The following is a 27,817-nucleotide window of genomic DNA, read 5'->3' as shown; positions in this document are numbered from 1 at the left end:
CCAGCCATGCCATTCGGTCGGCGACCAGTTAAACTTATGGTCTATAAACCAAAAAAAAAATGGATAGGCTTTACTTAAACCTCTGGTCTAGAAACTGGAAAAAAGTTGAGTAGGCTTTACTTGAACCTATGGTCTAGAAACTGGAAAAATGTAGTTGGCTTTACTTAAAACTATAGTTCCAGACAAGTTAAAGTTTGTATTCCTAACTTAAAACACTATGGTCTACAAACTGAAAAAAACTGATTTGGCTTTACTTAAAACAACAAAGTTGAAAACATGAAAAGTCTAATGAGTCAGACAACAATAAGTTCAGTTGACAGCACATAAAAAGCTGATGCAAATAGTGCTATTGCTAAATGCAAATAGTTGCCTCAATTTTTTTTGAGTAGACCCAGCACAATATTTTTTACAGTGTGAAAACTGAAGCTTTCTTGCACTGTCCAAAGGTCAACTTAATTGCAATAAAAGAATGCATGAAAATGTAATAGTGTATGGGACTATTTATTCATATAGATTTTTTTCTACCATTGTTGCACTTTATATTGACTTTGAAATGAGTGTACTTAATATCACTGTGACGTATAGATTGATTATTCTATTATTTATTTAATGACTTTCATGATTTATTGCACATTTTTTGCACACTTTTTATAGTTCATTGTAGATTTGTTGAGGTTTGATTTATTTATGGAATTATCATATCTCAACATGGGGCTGACTATTTGTGGAAATCAGATAAAGTGTGATAAACGGCATTGTTGGAGATCAGTTAAGGACATCGCTCACTGACATTTGCCTGTCGTGTCACTGTCATGCTGCATTTTTTTGTTAAATCTAGTCTTTAGCTGTATCTACTACCTAACATAGGATCTAATTTATACTCATTTTCTCTTTAAGTTGTTCACAGCAATAGTAAATTAGATTTAAAATTCCATTATTAAAAAAAAAAAATGAAATTTCCCTCATTTTCAAACACCTTACTGTATCAAGAAATACAACGAATAACCATTTTAGTATGGTATTCAGTACACTGATGGTAATAATGTTTATTTTAAAACAACTGTTATTATCTCTGTAACATCCACGTCACACAAATTATTTTGTAACAGTTATTAGAATTACAGTTAAAGTAAGGTCTTAAGTATAAGTATATAGCACTATTGCAAAATGGAGTGTACAGGAAAAAGATCTGATATGACTAAAATCAGGTTCAACAAGAGAGGATCTGGACTTCCGGCCGGATGTGATCGAGGCAGCAGCGTGTCTCCACAGCTCCGCAACTCCGGATCATTATCCGTCTGTTTTAGAGCCGCCATCCGCTACCGAACACCGACATCTGCTAGGGGAAGGTGAGCTGCAGCCGGGGATGCCCTCTCCTGCCGCCCGAAAAGGGGCTAGAGCGCGCAGGGACCAGCGACATCCACACTCTGCGGGAAACACGGAGCTTAGCCCCGCCCCCGCCATCTTGTCTTCTCCGCCACCCTCGCAGCGTGCAGGACATACAGGAGGGGGGATGGCGCAGCCGAGGGAGAAGGAGGGAGCTAAGCCCATGCCAGTTACAGCCTCAGCGGTGGATGCTGACGCCATTACCAGGCCAATCTTGGAAGCCATCAGCGCAAGTAAAGCTGAGCTTATGGGTCGTATAGATCACCTCTCCTCTGAATGCAACTTGATCAGACATGACCTGGACTAGATAAGGGGCCGCCTAACAACTGTGGAAACGAGGGTGTCAGAGGTGGAGGACACTTCGCACAGTTATGGTGCTCAGCTAGCGGAGCTTAGGGAGCAGGTCAGAGCGCTGCAACACAAGGCTATTGACGCTGAGGATCGACAGAGGCATAATAATATGGTGGGGCTACCGGAGGGAGCTGAAGGTGACCAGTCTGCGCATTTCGCTGAACAATTTTTTAAACAACTGCTGTCTATTACTGATGTGCCGCCTACATATGTGGTGGAATGGGCACACAGAGTCCCGACGGGTCACCGACCCCCAGGAGCCTTCCCTCGGCCGTTCCTGGTCCGGTTTTTGAATTTCCGTGACCTGATCCTGACACGAGCCAGAAAGGTCCCGGAGCTGCGCCATGGTAATGAAAAGATCATGCTCTTTCTGGATTTCTCTGCTGCCACACAACAGAAGAGGAGATCTTTTACTGAGGTGCGACGTTGACTGCGCGATAAGGAGATAAAGTACAGTATGCTCTATCCCAGTAAGCTCCGGGTACAACACAAGGGGGCTGTTAAGTTCTTCGAACATCCTGAGGAGGCCAGTGACTGGATGGACAAGGAATTGTGAGTGTTTTTTTCTTCGACTGATGATGAAGTTTTTTCCCTCGGTACTGTTATGTCCTGGTAGTGATTTCCCATCCGAGTGCACGGCAGCACACCATTGCGGTGCCCAAAGCTACTACGAATCCATCTTACCTTGTTTTTGCGCCTTTTCTTTTCACATTTTATTATTGCAACAAGTCCCAGGCCACACTGCCTGCTCCTTATGTGGTTCGTGGGTCGGGAACCAGTTGGGGAAATAATTTTGAGGTCTGGACCTGGGGATTCTATATTCACAGTTGCACATGTTTTTCCTCTTCTTTTCTTCATCTCTGATTTGCAGACTGGACCAGCCTTGCTTGACTTACTTATCCTGCCCTGGGGAAGCTCTGGGGGATGAGGGCCCACCTGCCATTAGGGTATGAGAAGGGGGAGGGGGTAGCCCATGTACCCTGAACCTGACAGCGGGCTTTTTTTTTTTGGGAGGGTGGCACCTGTTTCCGTGCTAGGGCGGAGGCTCACTGTACCCTACTACATGGCTCCTATATGAGTTGGAGCGTCAACGTGGAGTGGAAGAGGACTGACTTCAGTACTGCAGGACTACTGATCACTGCGGCGTGGCAGTGCCACGGCCACAACTGTTCTTTTTGTGGTGTTTTTGGGGTTAGGGATGAAGCTAAATACCGGACTGGTTGGGGTTGTTACTAGTATACAAGCAGGGGTGGGGTTTCAGGGAGTCACAGCTCGACTGGGGAAATTGCCTATATGGTATCATTGCAAGCTATGTGTATTTCATGTCTGGATTGCGTTTATCCTCACTTTAGGCAGGTGCCTTGGTATCTGTATGGTCAACATGCTTAATGGCGGATGATGTAAAAATTGTTTCATGGAATGTCCGAGGGTTGGGTCATCAGGTAAAGAGGGCTGCTGTGTTTAGATTTCTTAGACTGTCCAAGCCACACATCATCCTCCTACAGGAGACCCATCTTGATGGTAGTAGAGTCTTAGCTCTGCGCAAACCATGGATACAGAGAGCATTACACTCAACGTACTCCACCTTCGCCAGAGGCGTCTCGATCTTGATTTCTAGAAATGTTTCTTATAAAATTCATCAAGTTATCTCTGACCCAGGAGGCAGATTTGTGGCTGTGGTTTTGGATGTCTTTTACAAACGAATGGTACTGATTAATGTGTATGTCCCGCCACCTTTTCAGGTCAAGGTGTTATATGATCTCTTGGCCAAGCTCGCACCATATGCTCACCTTCCTGTGCTATGGTTGGGGGATTTCAATGCCGTTCTTGATGCGGCCTTGGATACCACCAACCCGCACAGGGGGGTATCGGCTGATTTGCTCGGTTGGTACTCGGTGACAGAACTTGTGGAATTGTGGAGATGGAAACATCCGCTGGAGAAAGGGTATTCGCATTTGTCGTCGACTCACAAGTCGGCGGCGAGAATTGATTTAGCATTTGGGAACAAGTTACTGCTGCAATATGTGACTGGGGTGACTTACCAAGCGGGGGGATTGACAGACCATAATCCACTTGAGGTTACCTTGACACTTCCATCAGGGGGGAGGAGGGGGGGATGGAGACTCTCCCCAGGTTGGATTCAAAATGACTTGGTCCAGGACCAGGTATCGGGAGAGATGCAAACATACTGGTCTGTAAACGCTGGTACGGCTGACCCAAGGGTGGTATGGGATGCGTTTAAAGTGGTGGCGCGAGGGCACTTTATTTCGGCCATAAAAATGGCCAGGGTGGCTGATGGGAAATAGGTGGACGACTTACTGCAACATGTAAGTCAGGAAGCCAGGGCGCACGCGGACTCTCTTTCAGGTGCGACGTATGAGGCCCTGCTGGAGGCGAGGCGCACGCTCTCGCTGCATTTTACGAATCAATCCCGGCGCGGAAACAGTTAAACAGGCCCAGATGGTCTTTGCAGAGGGTGACAAAAATTGAAAACTCTTGGCAATGCTGGTGGCTGATCATGGCTCTCTCACCTGTGTTCCGGTTCTTAGGGAGCAGGGGGGGGGACTGATTAGGGAACCGGGGGCTATAATGCAAGAGTTTGTTAAATTTTATTCCGCATTGTACTCCCCCATACCTCCCTATGACCAGTTAGCATTGAATTCATTATTGGGAGATCTACCTATTCCTAGACTTTCCGATGTGGACAGGGATCTACTAGAAGCCAAGATAACGCTTGCGGAGGTGCAGACAGCGATTTTTGCATTCCCCCGGGTAAAGCCCCTGGCCCGAACGGGTTCCCAGCAGACTTCTACAAAGCTAATGTGGACCTGGTGGCCCCCCGACTTCATGCACTTTTGGGACACTGTCTTGAGCAAGGTTCCCTCCCGAATTCTATGATGGACGCATACATGATCCTCTTATTGAAGCCGGGAAAGGACCCCATGGACTGTGCGTCTTACAGACCGATTGCCCTGCTTAATATGGACTTGAAAATTCTCACTAAAATACTGGCCAGACGTTTAGCTGAGGTGCTTCCCTCGATTGTTAATATTGACCAAACTGGCTTTATGCCGGGTAAGTCCACAGACACGAATTTAAGACGACTTTTTACCCATTTACAGATTAAACAGAATGAGCACGCATCCAGGGTTGTGGTCTCCATAGACTTTGAAAAGGCCTTCGACTCTGTGGACTGGATGTACATGAACAAAGTGTTGGAGGTCATGGGGTTTGGTCCACAGTTTCGAAGATGGATAGCGATGTTATATACCCAGCCGAGGGCGGCGATTAAACTGGGTTCAGCCACGTCTGATTTCTTTGAGGTGGGCAGGGGGACGAGACAGGGTTGCCCTCTCTCGCCCTTTCTGTTTTCCTTGGCTCTGGAGCCACTTGCTGTGGCATTGCGGTCCTCGGGTGACATTGGTCATATTAGAGTGGGAACAATTAATGAGACTCTTGCATTGTACGCGGACGACATGTTACTATTCCTAAATGACCCTGGGGAATCTTTGACAGTGGCCTTGGGGATTATAGATCATTTTGCTCAGTTTTCCGGGCTAAGGGTAAACTGGGGGAAGTCCTCTATTTTGCCCATTGATGCGGCGGCAAAGGATAGTGCAGACCCCGGGATGGCATTGCAGTGGGTTGAGTCCCTCAAATACTTGGGAGTACAGGTTACAGCGAAGGTGGAAGACTATGTAGCCCTTAATTTACTGCCCCTGATACAGCTCCTTAAGAAGAAAACACAGGCATGGATTAAACTCCCGTTGTCTTTGATGGGTAGGATTAGTTTGCTGAAGATGAAATTTCTCCCAGTGGTGTTATATTTTCTTCGGCACGCACCGGTTCGGGTTCCAAGGTCCTATTTCCGCAAACTGGACAGCATAATCTCATCGTATCTTTGGGCCCCTGGGACACCCAGAGTGGGAATTAAAGTACTGCAGGAACCCAGGGAACGGGGAGGCCTAGCTCTACCCGATTGGCATAAGTACTATCTCGCCGGGCAGCTGGTGTTTGCACGCCGGTGGTTGACGGTTGATGATGGGGATGCGGCTACAGTGTTGGAGGCGGCTCACCTGGGGGCGTATGAAAGTTTGCGATTCGCCCTGTTTAGGGGTACCAAATCGGAGCTACCATTGACGCTGTCCATGAAGGCTACTATCAGAGCGTGGGGTGTAGCGGTTAAATTAACGTGTCCCAGTTTTAGAGGGGTGTCCCCTTCCACGCCCTTGTGGATGATCCCGACCTTGCCGCATTTTTATAACCTCCCGGATCCCATGTTGTGGGTGGTGAAAGGTATCAAGACCGTGGGGGATATCACTAGATACGGGGAGCTGCAGACCTTTCCCCAATTGCAATCTAGGCACGGCCTGCCAAATAGCTACTTGTTCCGGTTTCTACAAATTAGACATGCCTTTCAGACACAGTTTCGAGAGCTGAGGGCGGAGTCTATGCCGTCAGCCTTGGAGAGGTTGTTGTTGGGGGAGGACCTGGTTAAACCCCTTTCAGTGACCTACAGGGAAATGTTCCAAATCACACCCCAGGCTATAGCAAAATGTAGAGAGAGGTGGGCAACGGAGGTCCCAGATGCCCGAGGGGAGGACTGGGATGACCTGTGGGTCCAGCCGTTCCAACATCTGGTGTCCGCTAGGGACAGATTGATCCAGTTCAAATTTTTGCACAGAAGCTACTATACCCCGGCCCGGTTGGGCAAGATTTTCCCTAGCGTCTCCTCGGAATGCTGGAGATGCTCTCATTCCCCGGCGGATGCCAACCATATTTTTTGGGACTGTGCACTTGTGCAGGATTTTTGGGAAGACATAACTTTGTGCATCTTTGAACTGATTCAAGTACCTATTCCTAAGACTATTAGGGTATGCCTGTTTGGCCTGGTTGATGAGGTGGTGCCTTCCAGGGCTATGCGAACAATGCTGAGCATCCTGCTATTTTACGGTAGAAAGTCCATACTTCTGCATTGGAAGAAAACAAGGGCCCCCACGGTTTCCTTTTGGAAAAACCTGGTGAACACGATGTTGCCTTATTACAAACGTGCCTATGAGGCCAGAGGATGTAAGAAGAAATTCGATAAGGTCTGGCACTCCTGGCTTAATTCCAGCACCACTGTAGGATAATGAAGTAGGGAACTGGTTGGGCTGAGGGTAAAGGAGGTAATTGCTAATGTGAACGGCTGATGACATAGGACTATATGGGGAAATGCCCTGACGGGCACTCTGTCTTTCATTGACTTATCGTGGGATTCAGACACTGAATGTACGAGGGAGGGAAGATGCGAATGGTACACGGGTGCCGGTCGGGCTGTGACTCTGGGTTAGGGGGGGGGGGGGGGTTTGGTTGGCTTAGCTAGTTCTTGATGTTAGTTAGTACTGGCCGTTGGCCGGTGGATGTGTCCATTTGGCGCGTCCAATGTTTTTGTATGTTTTGCATAAAATCAATAAACAGAATTTGATTTAAAAAAAACAAGAGAGGATCTGAGAAGTTACATTGGTGGAGCATAGACTAAATATGCAAGGTGCTATGTATATTGGGTTGCAAGAGATATCAATTAGGAATTAAGGAACATTTTCAATAGTGTGCACATGCTTTTGTTTAGGGTAATATACCCTAAACTCAGTTAATGAAAGGAGAGCCAGTACTAGTTTAAAGTATTACTAAAGTAAAAGATTTTTTTTTTTCATATTGGATTCATCTTTCCATTATAATGACTTTTACTCTCTCCATACACAAATCTTGCACTGTACATTGTCCCTGGACTCTGCTGCTGGGACCCTGAATCTTCATTGCAACACATCCCATGGATTCTCTTTTCTTTAGTAGACAATGAGCATCTGAAATCCTAGTTTCTGAGAAGCAGACGATGAGCTCCAGAGCAGTGATCATTTATCTGCAATCATTCTCTGTTTAGAGCCAATCTCCTGACACTAAAAGTTGCATGGTGTTGCCCATTAGCCAGATTCTATTAAAGCAAAACAAAATGGAAAACTTTTTTTTTTCATTCTGAATAGAGTGAGGGAAGGTAATGAACCATGTCATATTTTTTTGGAATCAGAGCCATTGAAAAGATTGCTATTCACTTCCTGCCCCCTAGCCAAAATCAGAAGTGAGAGGAACTGCCTCCAAAGTAAGGCAATCCCTGGTTTCACCAGTGTCACCGGAATTAGTGTTAGGGATTTCCCCTTTATTACTGTTCTGGTACCAACCTAAAATGTAAGTTTGTTTTCACTTTCAGTGTTAACAGTAAAAAGAACAAATTTAGAGGATGAATCTCCCAAACCTAGGCACAGACAACAATCAAACCAAATATTAATACCATGTGAATACAAACACATGTAGCACTAACCCCCGAAGGAGCTGCTGGCTATTTTTGGGCTTACTGTTACCTTCTGTTCTCCTTGTGGCATGTCTAGGGGATGTCCTGTGGTAAATAGCCCAGTAACTCGAGACAACAGATCCACTTGAATGGATTTTATTTGCAAAACTCAGTCAAATGAACAGTCTTTCAACTTGGGATCAGAGGGTTGGAAAGTAAGTTCAGGTACGCTTAGTGTCAAAGTCAAAAACGTTGAAGAACTTGCTTACTTTGACTGCATCCAGAGAATAGCCATTCGCAGCTGGATGGTCACTTGAGTTGGACAGTCCCTCTCTCACAAGGCCTAGCAGCCAACAAGGTGCTTACTCAGGAACAAGTCTCTGCCACAGACATTGTTGTAGAACGTACAAAATAATGTCTCTGCCACAGACGTTGTTGTAGAACATGTAGGAAAACTAAACTTGAAACACTCGTAGGATACCTGGATTTTTCAGTCTGCTTGGCGATAGCCACAAGACTGGATTCTCTCGGATACTTCAGCCCTTCCAGGCTCTTGTTAAGAAAACCAACCCATACGTGGTGTTCTTCTAAAGACTCCTCCCCTGGAATGCTTGAAGTACTCTGGGTCTCTCCCGAACCGGAGACGGCACCCAACCACAGAATCCTCCTTTAGTTTCCTTGTCTCGGGCTAGCCAGCCCCGAGACATTAAAATTCGGGTGGATCCGCACCCCAGGCCATAGCCTTCCTGGGGGCTGGTCAGGAGGACCAGGACCATGAAGTCAGCACATCATACTGGACCAGAACCCCAAACCACGTAACCTCCACATCTTAAATACCCTCTCCCAGAGGACACAGTGAGAGGGCCACTCCCACTGACCTGGCTTCCGAAAGAGAGTAACTTAAGCACGTAACCAGACCATAGTTCCACACCTGCCACAAGAGACAGTGCCCCCTGTGGCCAGGCTGAACATCTCACAGTCCAGTCAGCCTGATGCAGATCTCCAATTTAGACAAATAAACCCAAACCAAACTGCAGTTTAGGCAAAGTTAAACTTTGAAAAACGCATAGCGCGTGCTCTTCAGGAGCCGCCGCTACACACACACAAGTGACTTAATCACATACGTGAAATTACCAAAATAAGGTAATTTACATAAGTGTATGATAAATATATAAAAAATATTAAATCCTAATGATAAAAAACAGAACAAAAGAGGAGTCCATATAACATATGAATCCAATAAAAAACAACAAAATAGTCCATGCACAATGTGTAAACTTGATCACGGTGAAAAAATTTAATCAAATCACCACAGCAGCGTGCAGTGAATAGGAAAAATGCCCCCACCTACAGACACACTGGCGCTTACCGGAACTATATGGTCCTTAATGACAAGGGATCCAGGAGCGCAAATGGCTATCAACCCAGCCTCGGGGTCTCAATGGCACACAGACAGCTCCTCACTTTCAGCAGTGGTAATTTTAAATATTGTCAGATGGTAATATCCCCATAAAAACAAAAGAATGCTCGCATAGCATAAAACCTTACAAAATGTATTACTAAAAAGAGAATGAACACAGCCAGATATTGTGTGGCCTGAAGTAAATAGAGCAAGAGTGGATATATATACTTCAGGCCACACAATTCCCGGGCCTGAATGAATCAATTTTTTTCGCTCCCTTTTTAAAGGGATATAGTTCAGGCAAAACCAGCTAAGCTGGAGGGGTCAAAATTGAGGGAGGTTTTAGAGTACTTAATGTTAATCTTTTTTTGATTGATTATTTAAGAGTAACATATATTAAAATAATAAAAGAATAAATTATTTGACATTCACACTACTTACCTCCTGCGTCAGCTACTATGTGGCACATGAGGAAGGTTTGGAGTGATCTAATTATGATTTGATAAAATGCACGACCTCCGTAACAAAATGTTACATGTACTCTCCTTTATATATCCTCCTCCGACTTTAGGGCCCATTAATAATTCATTAATAAATTAACAATAAAGTGATTAAAAAAATTAATAAATTGAATGGGCAGTACTATTCACTTTTTTCGGGTTTAAAAAAAAGCAAATATTAAAAAGTAACAAATTCAAAAACTAGAACAATAGAATGCGAATACTATATCGGTTTGTTTCTTCCAGAGACGTAATAAATATTATTACAAAGATATGATGAGAGAAACATGAATTAAATAATGATATTGACATTGGTGTTATCCTTTACATTATTGTCAATCTAAATTAAATAGTTCTTTATAAATATTACATTATTTGTTTGATTTATTAAAATCTTTCTAGGATGTAATGGACACCGCAGTGATCTCTCCACTAGGGGGGGTGCCTTCGGAGATTTCATGGGCTTCCCAGCATGGGGAGGAGGAGGGAGAATATCACTTTCATCTCCCGGCCTTGAATCCCCTTAGTCACAGTAGTTGACGGGGTGAGTAATCCCTGTGCCGGCGGCGTTCCTTGATCGCCACTGGGCTGCGCGAAGTCCTGGATATACGGGGCGATCTGTGCTGCGCATGTGCGTGCGCACGGCATGATGCCACGCCATTTGCATCAGAGGCGATGGTGAATCCGGGCAGTTATTGCCTTCTGGAACGCCGAGGAAATGACAAGAGAGCCGGGAGGCCAGCTCAGGTGTTTCCCGGGGGGGGGGGGGGGGGGAGGAAAGGGAGGGGCGGAACAAATGCTAAAAGGAGTGAACACAACACAATATGAACATGATCCGCAATTAGGAGTGAACACACATGAACACGATCCGCAATTAAGTAAGTGGTATAAATATAAGGTACACATCAGAATGACTTTAGTTGAACCCTGGGGCGTCATAAGATAAGACCATATGCATAGGTAAGACACTGCTCTGCAATGCTTATATCACTATTAGTAGTTTTTCTTTGAGGACAATGCTCTTTAATTATAAAATAATTCATTAATTGATTAGGACGTTTTATATACATACCTTACTTTATTTTATTTAGTTGCAGTTTCTTTTGCATCACTGCGGGCTGTATTATATAACACCTGCAGTAGAGAATTTAAAGCACACTGCACCAACAACTTCTCATGCACATTAAGCACCACTAGCAGGTAAAAATTTATTCACAATGATTTTGAATTTGTTTCATGAGAATACTAGTCATTATATAACTTCACCACAATTGATTTCATATTATCATCATTGGGCACTTAGTGTTGTATTATTTATTTATTTTTCCTTTTTTTGTAATGGTAATACATCAAACTACTCAGTTCAGTATATGGACTGCTTACTCACTTTTTTTTTTACCAGAAAGGCTGCACCTTTTTCATCATGAGACCTGGTTTTCACTCCTTCACTAATTTACTAGTAATTCCAATGGTTTTAATTAACAAATAATTATAAATATATAAAAAGGAAAAATAAAATTTTTTTTGAAGATATAAGGCATGTGGGAAAACTATGCTTAGCTCGACATATAGATTGGTTTTTATTATTTTTATACATTGGTTGAGGGACAATTATAAATATATAACAAAATATCAAGGATACGGGGTACTAAAGGGAGATTAGGTTGTGCATTTAGTTGGACATATAGATTCATACCTATTTTGCTACATAGGGAAAATGTTGAATACATGATATTTATAAGGAATTTTGAAATTTCCACGTGCGGTCACCCACAGGGCGATATCGGTCTCCCTCCTGTCTCCCCTGGGAAAACACCAAAAAATATTGTCATTTTCTGTAAGCCTATGACCTTATATATCTCTGTGGGAATTTTCTTCCCCCCCTTTTTTCCTTTCCCTGCTCCCTCCCCCCCTCCTTTCCAGTGGGTGGGACGAGTGGGAGTGGGAGGAGACCACTGCGACTAGCCCAGGACCATCTCTAGGGAGAAAAATATAGTTTTCTTTAAATACATCAAAAACAAGCCTCTGGGTCAAGCATAAACGATTGGTGGAAATGGTAAATATTATAAGTGGACCATAACAAATACAAAGTATCAAATTAATTTTCTTATAGATTGTGATCCGTTTTTTCTCTTTCTTTGATATTTCACAGAAATGTGATAAAAGCAGCCCTTTTACAGTGTTGTTTCCCCCTGAAGAAGACCGTAATTTCTAGATGGTCGAAATGCATTGGGGCGGTGGGGTGCTCTATATTGTACTCAATGAAATTTTGTGAAGATTTTTTGTAATAATTTTTTTATTTGAATTATATATTAAATTATGCTGTATTTATCCAATTGTTTCAATAATGTACACCAGAGCTTGTATTTTAAAATCATTGTGGTCAACATCCTATTAATAATAAACAAATCTTTTTCTATTTTATTATTCTCTCTCATGCTGCTTAAAAACCCCAAGGGGAACTTATTGTACATTTTGTAGAATATTACCCACCTCTATACACTCAGCACACCTCGCCTGCACATACCACCCACTGCCATACACTCTGCACTCCTCTCTTGCACATACCACCCACAGCCATACACTCCAAACTCATTTCCTGCATATACCACTCACCCCATGCACTCCACACTCCTTTCCTGCACATACCACCCACCTCCATACATGCCAAACCACTCTTCTGCACATACTACCCACCTCCATACACGCCACACCACTCTCCTTCACATACTACCAGCCAGCATACACTCCACACCCTTTTCACGTACATACCAGCTACCACCATACCCTCTGCACCCCTCTAATATTTAAAAAAAAAAAGTTTTTTTCTTCTTAACATTTGGTAGTCATATCCCATCCCCTTTCCATTATTGTCTATGTTCTGGCTTAGGCTGGTGCCCACTACTTGGGATGTCCTGTTTCAGGGTGTCTCCTTGCTCTTACAGCATCCTATGGTGCCACACTTGCATGCAGCAACTAGAGCTGCAATGTCACTCCAGCTGGAAGGAAGAGACAGGCCCAGGGAATACAGACATACACCACTTTTAAGTACATATTGGGGTTTATTTACTAAAGCTGAAAAGTGCAAAATCAGGCTCACTTCTGCATAGAAACCAATGAGCTTCTAAACCCAGCTTGTTCAATTAAGCTTTGATAATAAAACCTGGAAGCTCATTCGTTTCTATGCAGAAGTGAGTCTGATTTTGCACTTTCCAGCTTTAGTAAATAAACCCCATTGTGTACTTATAAGTGGGGTATGCCTGTATTGCATAATTTAGCACATTTAAATAATTTAAATGTTACACACAGACATGTAGATCTCATCAGAGAATGGGATCTTTACCCAAAAACATTCCCGCCTCCACCTGATTCCGCGTGTTCAAATGCCAAAAGGTTCTTTGTGGTATCTATGCACATGTATTTTTTTTTCTCAATCTCATCCCTGTTCTAATAAAAAAGTATATGGTGTTTGTAGCTAAGAGTCTGCTTCTGTCTAGATAGAGGTACGGTGGGGAGATCTTATGCATGTACTACAATTTTAATGTGAAATCAAACAAACCCAAGCACAATCACCTAACCTAAACAGCCATAAGCTGCCATCTGCATTGTTCCCACACCCACACTAAATGTATATCAAAATAATGCTACACAACTCATTAATCCTACCAAATTATATGTGAACACAATATGCCCAAGTATAAGACTAACTATTGCAAAATAAAACTGATGTGCTAATTTACACCACAGTGCACCAACGCATAAAATGTGCATTGCCACAATGAGTGTGGTGTACATTTTGTGTGTGTCTTTGGGGTGGGGGGGTGGTGTTAAGTCTAGGTTCACTCCTATGAATGATGGTAATGGATGTACTTGCTTTTTAAATGTAGTGAACCACCACTCATGGTAATAATATTACATTAGCAAGATGCATTACAGGTGGCATTAACAATGAAGCGCATCAACAAGAACAACATATGTTTTGTTTTTTTCTGTTGTTCTAAATATTTTTTTCCTAACTAGTGGGGCCTTAGAAATATCAGGGACAAAACACACAGAGTCCTCATCTTTTTCTCCTCTGCAGCCGTGGCTGTCCCCACTGACACGTTCTGTTCATACACACATGAAGAGATCATTCATGTTTCATTTCTGCCATTAATGTTTAATTTCTCTTCACTTAGAATGAACACTCGAGTGATCTGCACTGAACACCCCAGTGTTCATTCAGGAAAGTGAAGGATTGATAAATACGACTGATTTACTGATCCCCCACTTGTCATCCTCCCACTGTCTACCACCATTGTCTCCCACTGTCTACCGCCATTCTGAAAGTTAAACGTTCATTGTACTACTAATACAGAAACTGAATCCTACCTCATTTCTCTTGCTGTGCCTCTATTTTGGAATGAACCAACCCTTTAAGGTAGGATTCTCTGAGAATTATGAATCACTCACAAAACTTTATAAATGGTGAAAATAAATGAGTTTATTTACACACCTCTAGTTTTCTGCATAATAACTGCTCAGATGTTTTTATATCTTAATTGTTCACAATTTTCAGTTACGGATGCCTTAAACTACTTGCCTTCATTAAGTTTATTGTTACCACATTTATTTTTCTTAGCATTAAAACATTCAAAGTTCCAATTAAAACTGTGCAGAAAATAAAATGCTAGTTACAAAGCTAATCCAATTAAAATGTTTCAATCTATTATACAGTCAGACTTAGAAAAAAAAATGACCAGTTTTAACCTGAAGATCATTCCCACAGTATAGCAGATGTGATCTGTAAGCACCCTCAGGAACTGTTTCCTCTCTTTAGACTTAATAAAAGAAAGTGCAGCAAAATAACATATGGCGTCACGGGTCACGATGTTCAGTAGTACATATGGCCTTGAAATATGTAATATAATTATATTAGGCTAAATTTGTTTTTTGTTATATTTTCTAGGGATGGTCAACATATGGTAAACTGCATACTGGTCAATTATGAGGCCAACTTAATCAAATTGAAATTCACAATGTAGCTGGGAAGATTCTGTATCTCTCCAACAAAATAAGTTTGCTGCTTACAATAGTATTTAAAGATGAAACCTTCCCTAAGAATAGATATTAACATGCACCGCAATATAAAACCTACGAAGTGACCTTTAGAGGAGTAATAATAAAAAGCATACTAGCTAATCAAACACAAAGCTATCGCCAGGTTGAATTTTAATTAAAAAAAAAATTGCCTGATATTACTTTTACATTTACATTTATTTTACATTACATTTATTTTCCTCTTTTCATTATTAAATACGTTGTGCAAGAACACTTTAAATACAATGCAAATACCCAATATTGCAAATAATGGATGGCTGACACCAAAATGTCATTGACAATGTTCTACAATTTAGCAAAACTCCTAAAAATTGTTTCTGAATCATGTAAATGATTAGCTGTCTTAATGTTATGTGTTGAAGAAATATAACACAAATCCTTTAAAAGTTTTAGCATAAACAAAAGATAAAAAAGTTTCAAAAGAGCACAAAGAACTCAAAGTGGTTGTAAAGGCAGAAGGTTTTATATCGTAACCCGTTAAGGACAAGCCACCGCAGTTATTCTGTGGCAGGTTGGCTCCCCTGGGTGAATTGCCATAGCTGTACGTCAGCCTCTTTAAGAGCTCTAGGGGGCGCCTGCCCACGGCGTCAGGGCTGATGAGAGTGCCTGGTGACCACAATGTCTCCCGGGCACCCGTGATCACTCCTGAGAGAGACAGAACAGAGATTTGTCAATGTAAACATACAGATCTCTGTTCTGTCAGGAGAGAAGAGACAGCTCTGCTGTTCATACTGATTATGAACAGTGATCGGTCTCCTTCTCAATGCAGTTCCACCCCCCCACAGTTAGAAACACTCCCTAGGACACACATTTAACCCTTTGATCGCCCCCTAGTGTTAACCCCTATCCTGCCAATGACACTTATACAGTAATCAGTGGCTATTTTTAGCTCTGATCGCTGTATAAATGCCAATGGTCCCAAAAAAGTGTAAAAAGTTTCCGATCTGTCCACTGCAATGTCGTAGTCCTGCTAAAAATCACAGATCACCGGCATTGCTAGTAAAAAATAATAATAATAAAAATTCCATAAATATATCCCCTATCAATCAATATACGCTTATTGCGATTTGTTTTTTACCAAAAATATGTATAATATGTAAGAATACATATTGACCTAAACTGAGGAAGAAATTCGTTTTTTTACATTTTTTGGGGGGATATTTATTGTAGCAAAAAGTAAAAAATATTGTCTTTTTTTCAAAATTGATTATAGCGCAAAAAACAATAAAGACAGAGGTGATATAATACCACCAAAAGAAAGCTCTATTTGTGGGAAAAAAAGACATACCTTTTGTTTGGGTACAACATCGCAGGATCGCGCAATTGTCAGTTAAAGTGACACAGTGCTGTATCACAAAAAATGGCCTGGTCATTAAGGGGGCAAATCCTTCCGGTCCTTAAGTGGTTACTGCATTCTATGTAATAAGATTAAAAAAAAACCTTCTGTGTACAGCAGCCCCCTCAGCTCCCCTAATACTTACCTGAGCCCCATCTCGATCCAGAGATTGTCACGACTGCCTCGGCCGGCCGGGAATCTCCTGAGACACAGCGGTGGCGCCATTGGCTCCCCCTGCTGTCAATAAAAGTCAGTTAGCTAGAGGGGGCAGGCCAAATGACAGCAATGTATTGGAATTGACACAAGGAGCTGCTGTGGGGGCACTACGCTTCTTGCTGTGGGGGCACTCGACAGGAGGGAGGGGCCAGGAGGCCTAGTGAAGAACCCGAGAAGAGGAGGATCTGTGCTGCTCTGTGAAAAACTACTGCACAGAGCAGGTAAGTATAGACAAGTTTGTTATTTTTAAGAAACAAAAAAAAGGCTTTACAATCACTTTAAAACTGGCCCTTCAAAATTGATTTGTTTAATATTTAATTTCAGGCAATATATAGCATTTGCAGATAATATATGACATAAATATACTGGTTTTCTTTCCTTTATATTTCTTCTAAACAGGTAGAGACATAGCTAGAAATGAAATCATCTTTAAAGGAACAATTTTTACAGACAGTCCCCGAGTAACAAACATCTGACTTACAAACTCATACTTACAAATAGAGGGAGCCAACCAGAAGTGAGAGGAAAACCACCCCTAGGAAGTGAAATTCACTCCTGTATGAGTTATCATGAGAAAAAGGTGTCTCCACTGAAGCTTTTTCACCAATCCTTGTTTCCACAACAACCCAAAAAAATTGAAATCCAATTGTCACAGGGACAGAAAGTGAGAGAAATCTTCTGAATAGGCGAACAGACAGGAAAAAAAAACATTTTTTTTGGTCTGGAATTGCACGTACAAAAATTTACCTGTTCCAACTTACATACAAATTCATTTTAAGAGCAAATCTACAGAGCCTATTTTGTTTGTAACTCTGGAAATGCCTGTATTTTAGGTTTGAATAGACTGGTTTGGGGTTATTTCTGTCGGTGTCCTAGCCAGGGGGAACTCACATATTGGGACATATATATCAATGAATACATTCAGGGCATGTAAACCTGGAAGTAGCCCATTCCTCCTTAAATGTACAAAGATACACCAGAAGGCAACCCATAATGACGTCTGAAGACCTCCCAGGTGTCTCTGTACTGACTTCTGCAGAAAAAATAAAAACAGCTCAATCAACGGATCAATCAACTTTCAGATTGGGAGCTCTATTAGACAAGAGTTAGGCCGCGTACACACGCGCGGACTGTTCGCCCAACCTTGTCCGCTGAACAGTGTTTGGGCGGACAGTCCGCTCGTGTGTGGGGCTTCAGCGGACAGTTTCAGCGGACAGTTGGCCGAACAAGGTCTTACGGAAATTCCGAAAAACTGTCCGCTGAAACAAGGTTTCAGCGGACTGTTCGCTCGTGTGTAGGCTTGTTCGGCCAACTAAGTCTCGCGCATGCTCAGAAAGGATTTCCACGTCGGAAGGTTGCATTGCAGTGTATAGGACGTCGTATTTTTCGTCCCGTCGTACGTGCCGTTCACGTCATCGCGCACGGTTTCAGCAAACTGTTCGTCCGTCGTGTGTGGCCATGTCCGTCCATGCTAAGTTTGAGCGGACTGTTCGCTCAAACTGTTGGACGGACAAAGTTGGGCCAACAGTCCGCGCGTGTGTACGCGGCCTTAGGGACTGCACTTTAAAGAATGTCCTTGACAAGTTTATATTATATATATATTATATATTATGTATATTCACATATGTATGCCACTAAAACCTTTGTTTTTAATGTTTTTAAATTGCCATGTAGTAGGGTCTTTTTTTGTTTTGTTTTGCTGACTACCTGGTAGGAGCCAGGGAACACGCACATGCCGCTCTCTTCTATCCAGATATCCCCAAAGTGATTTAAATATCTGGAGGTGTGTGGCCCCTGGTGCCAAGCTAGCTGCAGAACCTATATTTTTGGTCTTTGCTTGCCATCTATGGTCACTTTGTAACGCATGGTTCTTCTGATGTAGATAAGGCATCTAGCCATCCCGACAGTCTCTTTTAGGAGGTATAGAAGGCATTGTACATTGAAAATGGCTAGCATCCCCTGAGGAAGCCCGATATATGGGCAAAACATGTTGGGAAGTCCATCATATATTGCTGTGTTGAAATTGTAATCAATTGTACTAACCATTATTGTATCTCATTTTCCCCTCTCTTTTAATGAATTAATTCTTATTTTGTTTTTCAAAATAAAATATTTTTTTATATACTATATTTTATATCTCTCTCAATTGATTTGCACCTATAAAGTCCCAATTTCCTTGTCTCTTCATTAACTAGCTGGTAAATGTTTTGGTATAATTCTGTGATATGCCCTGGCCATATGCACCTTACTTAAAAAAAGGGAAGAATCATTGCCCCTACTTGTCTTGGTGGCTATTGTACCCAGACATTATTTTTTAGCATTGTACAACAACTAACAACTGAGTTGTTAGTGAGTGGGAACTGAAAAAATGTCTTCCAACATGGACACATGTTCCATTGAGAAATTTTGCTCACTTTGGAGAGTTTTTCTCTTGCTTCCTACTATGCCTAAAGTACAGAAAGTGAATGGAAAAAATTCCAATGGGATACAGATGGCATAAAAAAAGATGGGTGTTTATAGCATATATAATTTATCCAAAATGGAAAATAAGCCTTTAGATTTACTTTATGTTGCAGTTTTCCTACAGCAAAACATTTAGACTTTTTTTTTGAGAAAAGAAACAATCCCATCTGGGTGATCTATGTATATTGCAGGGATTTTAACAAACTTTGCCACAAATTCCAACCTGTTTGTACTCGAAAGAAAATGCTTCATTGTAAGCAGAGTGAATCTGAATGAGAGTGACTTTTTTATTATTGATCAGCTGATGCACTTGCAGTGTTCTAATGAGGAAAGATGTATTGCCAGCATCCCTTTATAAGTGATTAATTCATTGGGAGTATCTGTCCAAAAATTATAATTTTGTTGCAGAGCATGCTTAAAATCTTACTTGTGTCTTAGTCCAGACCTCTATGAAAATCAGTGAGCCAATCACACAAAGTAGAAAATTACATTTCTGGGGAAAGCCTCCAGGTTGCTATATTGCATTGAATTTGATGGAAATTACATCACTGCAGATTTACAAGGAAAGGTCATTTTCAATACCATTAAATTACAATATGGCCTGTGTAGCAATTGTATATGCTATTTTTTTTATTTGCTATATTTTTTCTCCAAGAAAGTGGAGTTACTCTATATGTAAGAGATAAACAAACTAAATTCAAAACCCAGAATACACTTTTTAAGTAGTTACAGCTTTTTACACCCCATAAAAATATAGATCGTCCATTCTGTTTCTTTTGCTGTACAACTTTGCTTGCATGTAAATGTAAAGAAAATATATATCTAAATGCATGTGAAATAAAAAAATTTATTCATATACTGAATACCATCTTTACATGTATTAATCCCAAACAGTCACCAGAATACAATATATTTTTTTCCTATTAATGGGCCTGACTATAATGTCAGGTGTTCTTTTTATAGTGCAATTACCTACTTCACCAACCTAAAATTCATGTCTCTGTATAATTAAAAATGCTTGAATATAATTATAAAATGCCTGCATGTTCAGTAAACAATAATGCGGCATATGCATAATTATATTAACTACTAGATCAACTCCTTTTTTTTTTTTTTTTGATTTCTAATCAAGACCGAGACATAACTCTTTAATATCAACATCATTTTGTAAACCTAATTCTAGCAAAACAATTTTGTTGACACTATTTGCTGCCGAAATGACAGAATAAGCTGTAAGTTGTTGTATACAGTGTAACACATAAAAATAATATTGAAAAATAATATTGAAAATGCATATGGTTTAAAAAAGAAATTCAATTATCGAGTTTTTCATCATGGCTGGGGAGGTTCATGGCTTTTAATCTATATATCTATTTAATTTCTAATCTCAAGAAACTGTACTTCCAGCTACTGCTGCTGGATCTCTTATGATTATGATTTTATGTTGTACATTTAAAAATATGAATTGAATGTTTATATTATGTACTGTAAAGTTTTTTAGCTGATTCTGTCACTGTGAAAACAAATAAATTTAGGCACACGTTGGACATTGACCTAAAGCCAATAAGTGTGCAAGAAAGTACCTTGAGAGAGCCTGAATATTAGAAACTATTTTATGTTAATAACGATTTTTTTATGGCTATTCTACAATGCGCGAAAAAGGTATTTGATCCCCTACTGATTTTGTACACTTGCCCACTGACAAAGAAATGATCAGTCTATTATTTTCATTGTAGGTTTATTTTAACCGCGAGACACTGAATAATAACTAAAAAATTCAGAAAAATGTATAAAACATTTTTTATAAATCGTTTTGCATTTTAATGAGTGAAATAAGTATTTGACCATCACAAAACATGGCAAAACCCCTGTTGGCAATCACAGAGGTCAGACGTTTCTTGTAGTTGGCCACCAGGTTTGCACACATCATAGTAGGGATTTTGTCCCACTCCTCTTTGCAGGTCCTCTCCAAGTTCTTTGTTGCCTTGGCCGTGTGTTTTGGGTCAATGTCATGCTGGAATACCCATTCACGACCCATTTTTTAATGCCCTGGCTAAGGAAAGGAGGTTAACAAGATTTGTCGGTACATGGCCCTTTCCATCGTCCCTTTGATGCGGTGAAGTTGTCCTGTCCTCTTAGCAGAAAAACACACACAAAGCATAATATTTCCACCTCCAAAAACAATTACCTAACTAGCCATTGCAGAAAATATAAAATAAACGAAAAAAGCACAATCTACCTGCCGTGGGTTATACATTTCCACACATGTGCTTTATTATGAATTGAAGAAGAAGAAGTGTATCTAAACCCAAGCACAAAAATGTAATACCAGACTGTAATACCAATTTTTAGATATGGCGACTGCAAACGCTTTCTTCCTTCAAGCCAAATCATTTTTATGAAAGCACAAAACAACCTGTTGATCTCCCTCTGTTGTCAATCAAATCCTGTGTGGAGGGAGCGAGGGGGCGGGGCAGGAAAGAAATGCACTGTGTATGTCTATGGATGCACACAGCTCGGATTAGGAGAGCAGCTGCACAAGTGCCCCAAAGGCAAGAGACTTGCTCTGGGGGGTACTTGGAGCAAAGGAGGAGCAGGTGATGCCAGTGGAGGGCCCCATAATAGGAGGTAAGGGAACACTGTGAAAAACCATTGCACAGAGCAGCTAGGAAATTAAATAAGCTGTACAACTGCTTTAAGTTATACTTATAACTTTTCTTTTACATAGAACTTTTGCCTTCTGCCTTCCTTTACATACTTCCCCAGCTTTTTGTGCTCCAGAATTAGGGAATCTATACTCCTACAGAAATTAGATTATAGTGAATGGCCCCCTTTTAACGGAATGCTTACATTTTGTATTAATTAAATGGCAGATGACATTAAGGATGCTTTCACACTGGGGCGGGTGTTGACAGTAAAATTACACTAGTTTAAGCAGCACTTTACTGTAGTTTTAGCGGCGCTATTCGGCTGGTAGCGGGCCACTATTTTTAGCCCAAAAGTGCCTGAAAATTGCCTGTGTGAAAGGGGTCTAAATCAATTATTCTCAATGTACATCTTCAGAAAATAAACATAAACTGCTAATGGTATTGAGGAAGCGTTGTAACTGATATAGTCTTTCAATCTACCTTTAGCATAAATTTGATGTAAATCCATTGGTAGCCAAAAGAATTACAACCTCTTGCCCCACGATTCTGTGCTATGCAACCTTTCTCTTTGAGATTTGCAAAGGACAGAACTTGGAAGTAGGGATGAGGAGAGACATTTTGTGAGAAAAAAATCTAATTTCACCATTGCCAATATTTAGTTGAAATTATCTCTAAATTTCACTATGCAGCCTGCACAGGTACTTATATATGGTTGTAGATCACAAACCCAGCAATAGCATGCAATGCCATGCCACAGTTAACACATCTAGCAACATACTGTAATGCTTTTAAAAGGGCATACATGCCAGAGATAAATCAATAATTCTACCCTTTTACAAAACATTGGTTTGGCCTTGCCTTGATTACGCAGTTCAATTTTGGTCACCAATCCTTAGAAAAGCAATTGTTGAATTTAGAAGGAGTTCAGCAAAGGGAAACACAATTATTAAGGACCCTTTCACACTGAGGCAATGCGGGCATCGGCGGTAAAGCTGCGCTATTTTTAGCGCCGCTTTACAGTCGTATTAGCGGCCCTATTCGGCTGCTAGCGGGGCAGTTTTAATCCCTGCTAGCGGGCAAAAAAAGTTAAAACCGCCTGCAAAGCGCCGCTTTAGTCGCGCTGATCCTTTGATTTCAATGGGTAGGAGCGGTTTAGGAGCTGTGAATACACCGCTCCTTCACCGCTTCAAAGATACTGCTAGCATGACTTTTTTTTACCGTCCTGCCAGCGCACCGCTCCAGTATGAAATCCCTCCGGCTTTCACACTGGAGTGAAATGAGACGCTTTTTTCAGGTGCTGCACAGGCGCTATTTTTAGTGATGTAGCACCTGAAAAATGCCTTAGTGTGAAAGGAGCCTAAGGGGGATGGAGGACCTCAGCTATGAGGATCCATTATATTTACAGTTATCCACATGAAGAAGAGGCACTTAAGAGGGGATATGATTACAATATACAGTACAAATATATGAAAGGGGACTTCAGCAACTATAACAAACTGTTTACTTTAACCACTTCAGGACCGCCGTATTGCCATTGTACGTCAGCACAATGGCACAGGCAGGCACAATCACGTAGATTTACGTGATTGCCTTCCAGCGGGTGGGGGGTCCGATCGGACCCCCTCCCGCTGTTTACGGCGGTCCGATTCGGTCCAGGAGCGCTCCGTGATGAGGGGATGGCCGTTGATTTTCGGCCACCCCCTCTGGATCACTCCTGGCCAATGAGAAGCTTCCTCCCCTGTGTATTGTTTACACAGGAAGGAGGAAGTGATGTCATTCTCCCCGGGGCGGTCTTTTTGACCGGACTACGAGGAGAAGACTAATAGTAAGTGTGCACCAACACTACACTGACATGTAGGTACACACAGGCACACAAACCCCGCCCCCGATCCCCCCCCCCCGATCGCCCCCCGATCCCCCCCCGCCCCCCCTCCCCCCCCAGTCACAGTGTCACTGATTGCATTGATCATTTCTTTACTGATCAATGCATTCAGTGTCAGTTGTGACAGTAAAAACTGTCAGGACAGTTAGTGTTAGGTCCAGGGTAGCCCCCTATCACCCCCCAATAAAGATTTAACCCCTTGATTGCCCCTAGAGTTAACCCTTTCACCCCCTTTTGCCAGTGTCACTAAGCGATCATTTTTCTGATCGCTGCATGTGTCGCTAGGTAGCTAGTTATTTTTTTAGGTTCACCGCCAGGTTTTTATATCGCTAGGTACCCCGATATACTACCCAATAATGGTTTTAACCCCCTGATTGCCGCTAGTTAACCCTTTCACCCCCTTTTGCCAGTGTCACTAAGCGATCGTTTTTCTGATCGCTGCATTAGTGTCGCTACAGTCGCTAGGTAGCTAGTTATTTTTTTAGGTTCACCGCCAGGTTTTTATAGCGCTAGGTACCCCGATATACTACCCAATAATGGTTTTAACCCCCTGATTGCCGCTAGTTAACCCTTTCACCCCCTTTTGCCAGTGTCACTAAGCGATCATTTTTCTGATCGCTGCATGTGTCGCTAGGTAGCTAGTTATTTTTTTAGGTTCACCGCCAGGTTTTTATATCGCTAGGTACCCCGATATACTACCCAATAATGGTTTTAACCCCCTGATTGCCGCTAGTTAACCCTTTCACCCCCTTTTGCCAGTGTCACTAAGCGATCGTTTTTCTGATCGCTGCATTAGTGTCGCTACAGTCGCTAGGTAGCTAGTTATTTTTTTAGGTTCACCGCCAGGTTTTTATAGCGCTAGGTACCCCGATATACTACCCAATAATGGTTTTAACCCCCTGATTTCCGCTAGTTAACCCTTTCACCCCCTTTTGCCAGTGTCACTAAGCGATAATTTTTCTGAACGCCGCATCAGTGTCGCTAGTGTCGCTAGGTAGCTAGTTATTTTTTTAGGTTCACCGCCAGGTTTTTATAGCGCTAGGTACCCCGATATACTACCCAATAATGGTTTTAACCCCCTGATTGCTGCTAGTTAACCCTTTCACCCCCTTTCACCAGCGATCACAGTATAAGTGTCACTGGCGACGCTGGTTAGCCAGTTAGTTATTTAGGTTCCCTGTCAGGTTTTTATATAGCGCCAGGGACCCCCATATACTACCTAATAAAAATTTGAACCCCCTGATTGCCCCTAGTTAACCCTTTCACCACTGATCACCGTATAAGTGTTACGGGTGACTCTGGTTAGTTTGTTTTTTATATATAATCCGGAAGGCAGTGCTTGGTTTTCGGGGTCCCGTACGTGGCTAGGCTCCCAAAAAGTCCCCCACATGTGGTATCCCCGTACTCGGAAGAAGCAGCAGAATTTATTTTGGGGTGTAATTTGACTTCTGCCCATAGCATGTGTGAGCAATATATGATTTAGTGACAACTTTGTGCAAAAAAAAAAAAAGTTTGTAATATTCCCGCAACTTTTGGCAAAATATAAAATATTCCATGGACTCAATATGCCTCTCAGTAAATAGCTTGGGGTGTCTACTTTCCAAAATGGGGTCATTTGGGGGGGTTTTGTGCTATTTTGGCATTTTATGGCCTTCGAAACTGTGATAGATAGTGAGGAGTTAAATCAAAAATTTGCACCCTTAGAAATCCTGAAGGTGGTGATTGGTTTTCGGGGTGCCGTGCGCAACTAGACTCCCAAAAAGTCCCACACATGTGGTATCCCCGTACTCAGGAGAAGCAGCAGAATGTATTTTGGGGTGTCATTTCACATATGCCCATAGCATGTGTGAGCAATATATCATTTAGTGACAACTTGGTGCAAAAAAAAAAAGTTTGTAATATTCCCGCAACTTGTGGCAAAATATAAAATATTCCATGGACTCAACATGCCTCTCAGTAAATAGCTTGGGGTGTCTACTTTCCAAAATGGGGTCATTTTGGGGGGTTTTGTGCTATTTTGGCATTTTATGGCCTTCGAAACTGTGATAGGTAGTGAGGAGTTAAATCAAAAATTTGCACCCTTAGAAATCCTGAAGGTGGTGATTGGTTTTCGGGGTGCCGTGCGCGACTAGACTCCCAAAAAGTCCCACACATGTGGTATCCCCATACTCGGGAGAAGTAGCGGAATATATTTTGGGGTGCAATTCCACATATAACCATGGCATGTGTGAGCAATATATCATTTAGTGACAACTTTTTGTAAAAAAATTATTATTTTTTTTTTTGTCATTATTCAATCCCTTAGGACAAAAAAAATAAATATTCAATGGGCTCAACATACCCATCAGCAATTTCCTTGGGGTGTCTACTTTCCAAAATGGGGTCATTTGGGGGGGATTTGTACTGCCCTGCCATTTTAGCACCTCAAGAAATGAGATCGGCAGTCATAAATTAAAAGCTGTGTAAATTCCAGAAAATGTACTCTAGTTTGTAGACGCTATAACTTTTGCACAAACCAAAAAATATACGCTTATTGACATTTTTTTTACTAAAGACATGTGGCTGAATAAATTTTGCCCTCAATGTATGACTAAAATTTAGTTTATTCGATTTTTCTTATAACAAAAAGAAGAAAATATCTTTTTTTTTCAAAATTTTCGCTCTTTTTTCCATTTATATCGCAAAAAAAAAAATCGCAGAGGCAATCAAATACCATCAAAAGAAAGCTCTATTTGTGGGAAGAAAAGGACGCAAATTTCGTTTGGGTGCAATATTGCATGACCGCGCAATTACCAGTTAAAGCAGCGCAGTGCGAAATTGCAAAAAGACCTCTGGTCCTTAAGGTGTTTATTGGTCCGGAGCTGAAGATGATACATGATGACAATTTAAGATTAGAAGAAAGGATGTTTAAGACTTAATTACAGAAAGGTTTGTTTTACTGTTAAAGCAGTAAAAATGTGGAACCCCCCCCCCCCCAGGAAATGGTACTAGTTGTGTGTGTCTACAATTTTTATCTGTCTTCCTTAGGAAGTAGAATAAATAGGGATATGGGAATGATTTGATAAAAAAAAATCACACACACATAGGTTAAACTGTATGCACCTGTGTCTTTTCTCATCTATATAAACTATATTTGTAACATGGCTTTATTTTCTAAAGCAAACCATGTAATCACTATGTCAGGACCTGCATCCTCTGCTATATCTGGTGTTGTCGACCTTTGCTGAGTCAACTGAAATGCTGGACAGCACCCTGTCTCATCCATTGAACAATACTGCCTTGTGCCTTGTTTCAGGTGAATCTTGAACTCCCATAAACTTCCTATTTAAGGTATTTCTTTGCCCTTTCTGTTTGCCAGATTAGCCAATATCTCACTTTTGTCACTCCTATCACTGCCACCACTCGTTACCAACTTTTGGCTTCTTCCCTGACAACTCTTCTGCTTAATCCCAACCTGCAATTACTTGTTACTGATCTTTGGCGTGTTTACTGCCTACACTTCTGCTTGATCGCTACCTGCTATATCAGCTACTGGACTCCAACTTGCTCACCTCCTGGTGGGGTGATCCTAAAGACTGTGACATAGTGCTAACACAAACCCATCACCATCATCAGGAGCTCTGATGAACACCAGCTGGTGCTTAGACTCCGCACATTGTGTGAGACCACATCATTCACCAGGGTAACCTACTGTTACATTTATCCAGCTGGTCGTTGGGAGTCTCTCTACTGCTATAGGTATTTACTGGCCTCAGAGCCTGACTCCTGAACATGACACACTGCTTATATGATGATCCGTGGCTCTGTTCCTAAACAAAGCCAACCTTAGCCCTAATATAACACTAAACTCTAACTCTAAGCCCTTGTACACACGGTCGGAGAATCCGTTGGAATGTGTCCTATCAGACCGTGTTGTCGGATAATCCGACTGTGTGTGGTATGCATCAGACTGATTCCGTCGAAATATCCGTCGGACCCAATTTTCCAACTTGTTGGAAATATTTCCCGACCAACTGGTTCGATCGGACATACTCCGATCATGTGTAGAGAATTTTGATCAGACCAAGTGCCACGCATGCTCAGATCAAATTCCTACATCAAAGCTATTGGCTACTAGCCTGAATGTAGTCCCATTGTAACGAAATTACGTCATCACGTTCTGAATGATCAGATTTTTCGACAACTTAGTCCGACCGTGTGTATGC

Source organism: Lithobates pipiens, unplaced genomic scaffold (assembly GCF_037356315.1).
Source record: "Lithobates pipiens isolate NorthernLeopardFrog02 unplaced genomic scaffold, aLitPip1_a1.2 Scaffold_19, whole genome shotgun sequence".
Classification (NCBI taxonomy): Eukaryota; Metazoa; Chordata; class Amphibia; order Anura; family Ranidae; genus Lithobates; species Lithobates pipiens.
Note: the sequence above shows the minus strand (reverse complement) of the source record.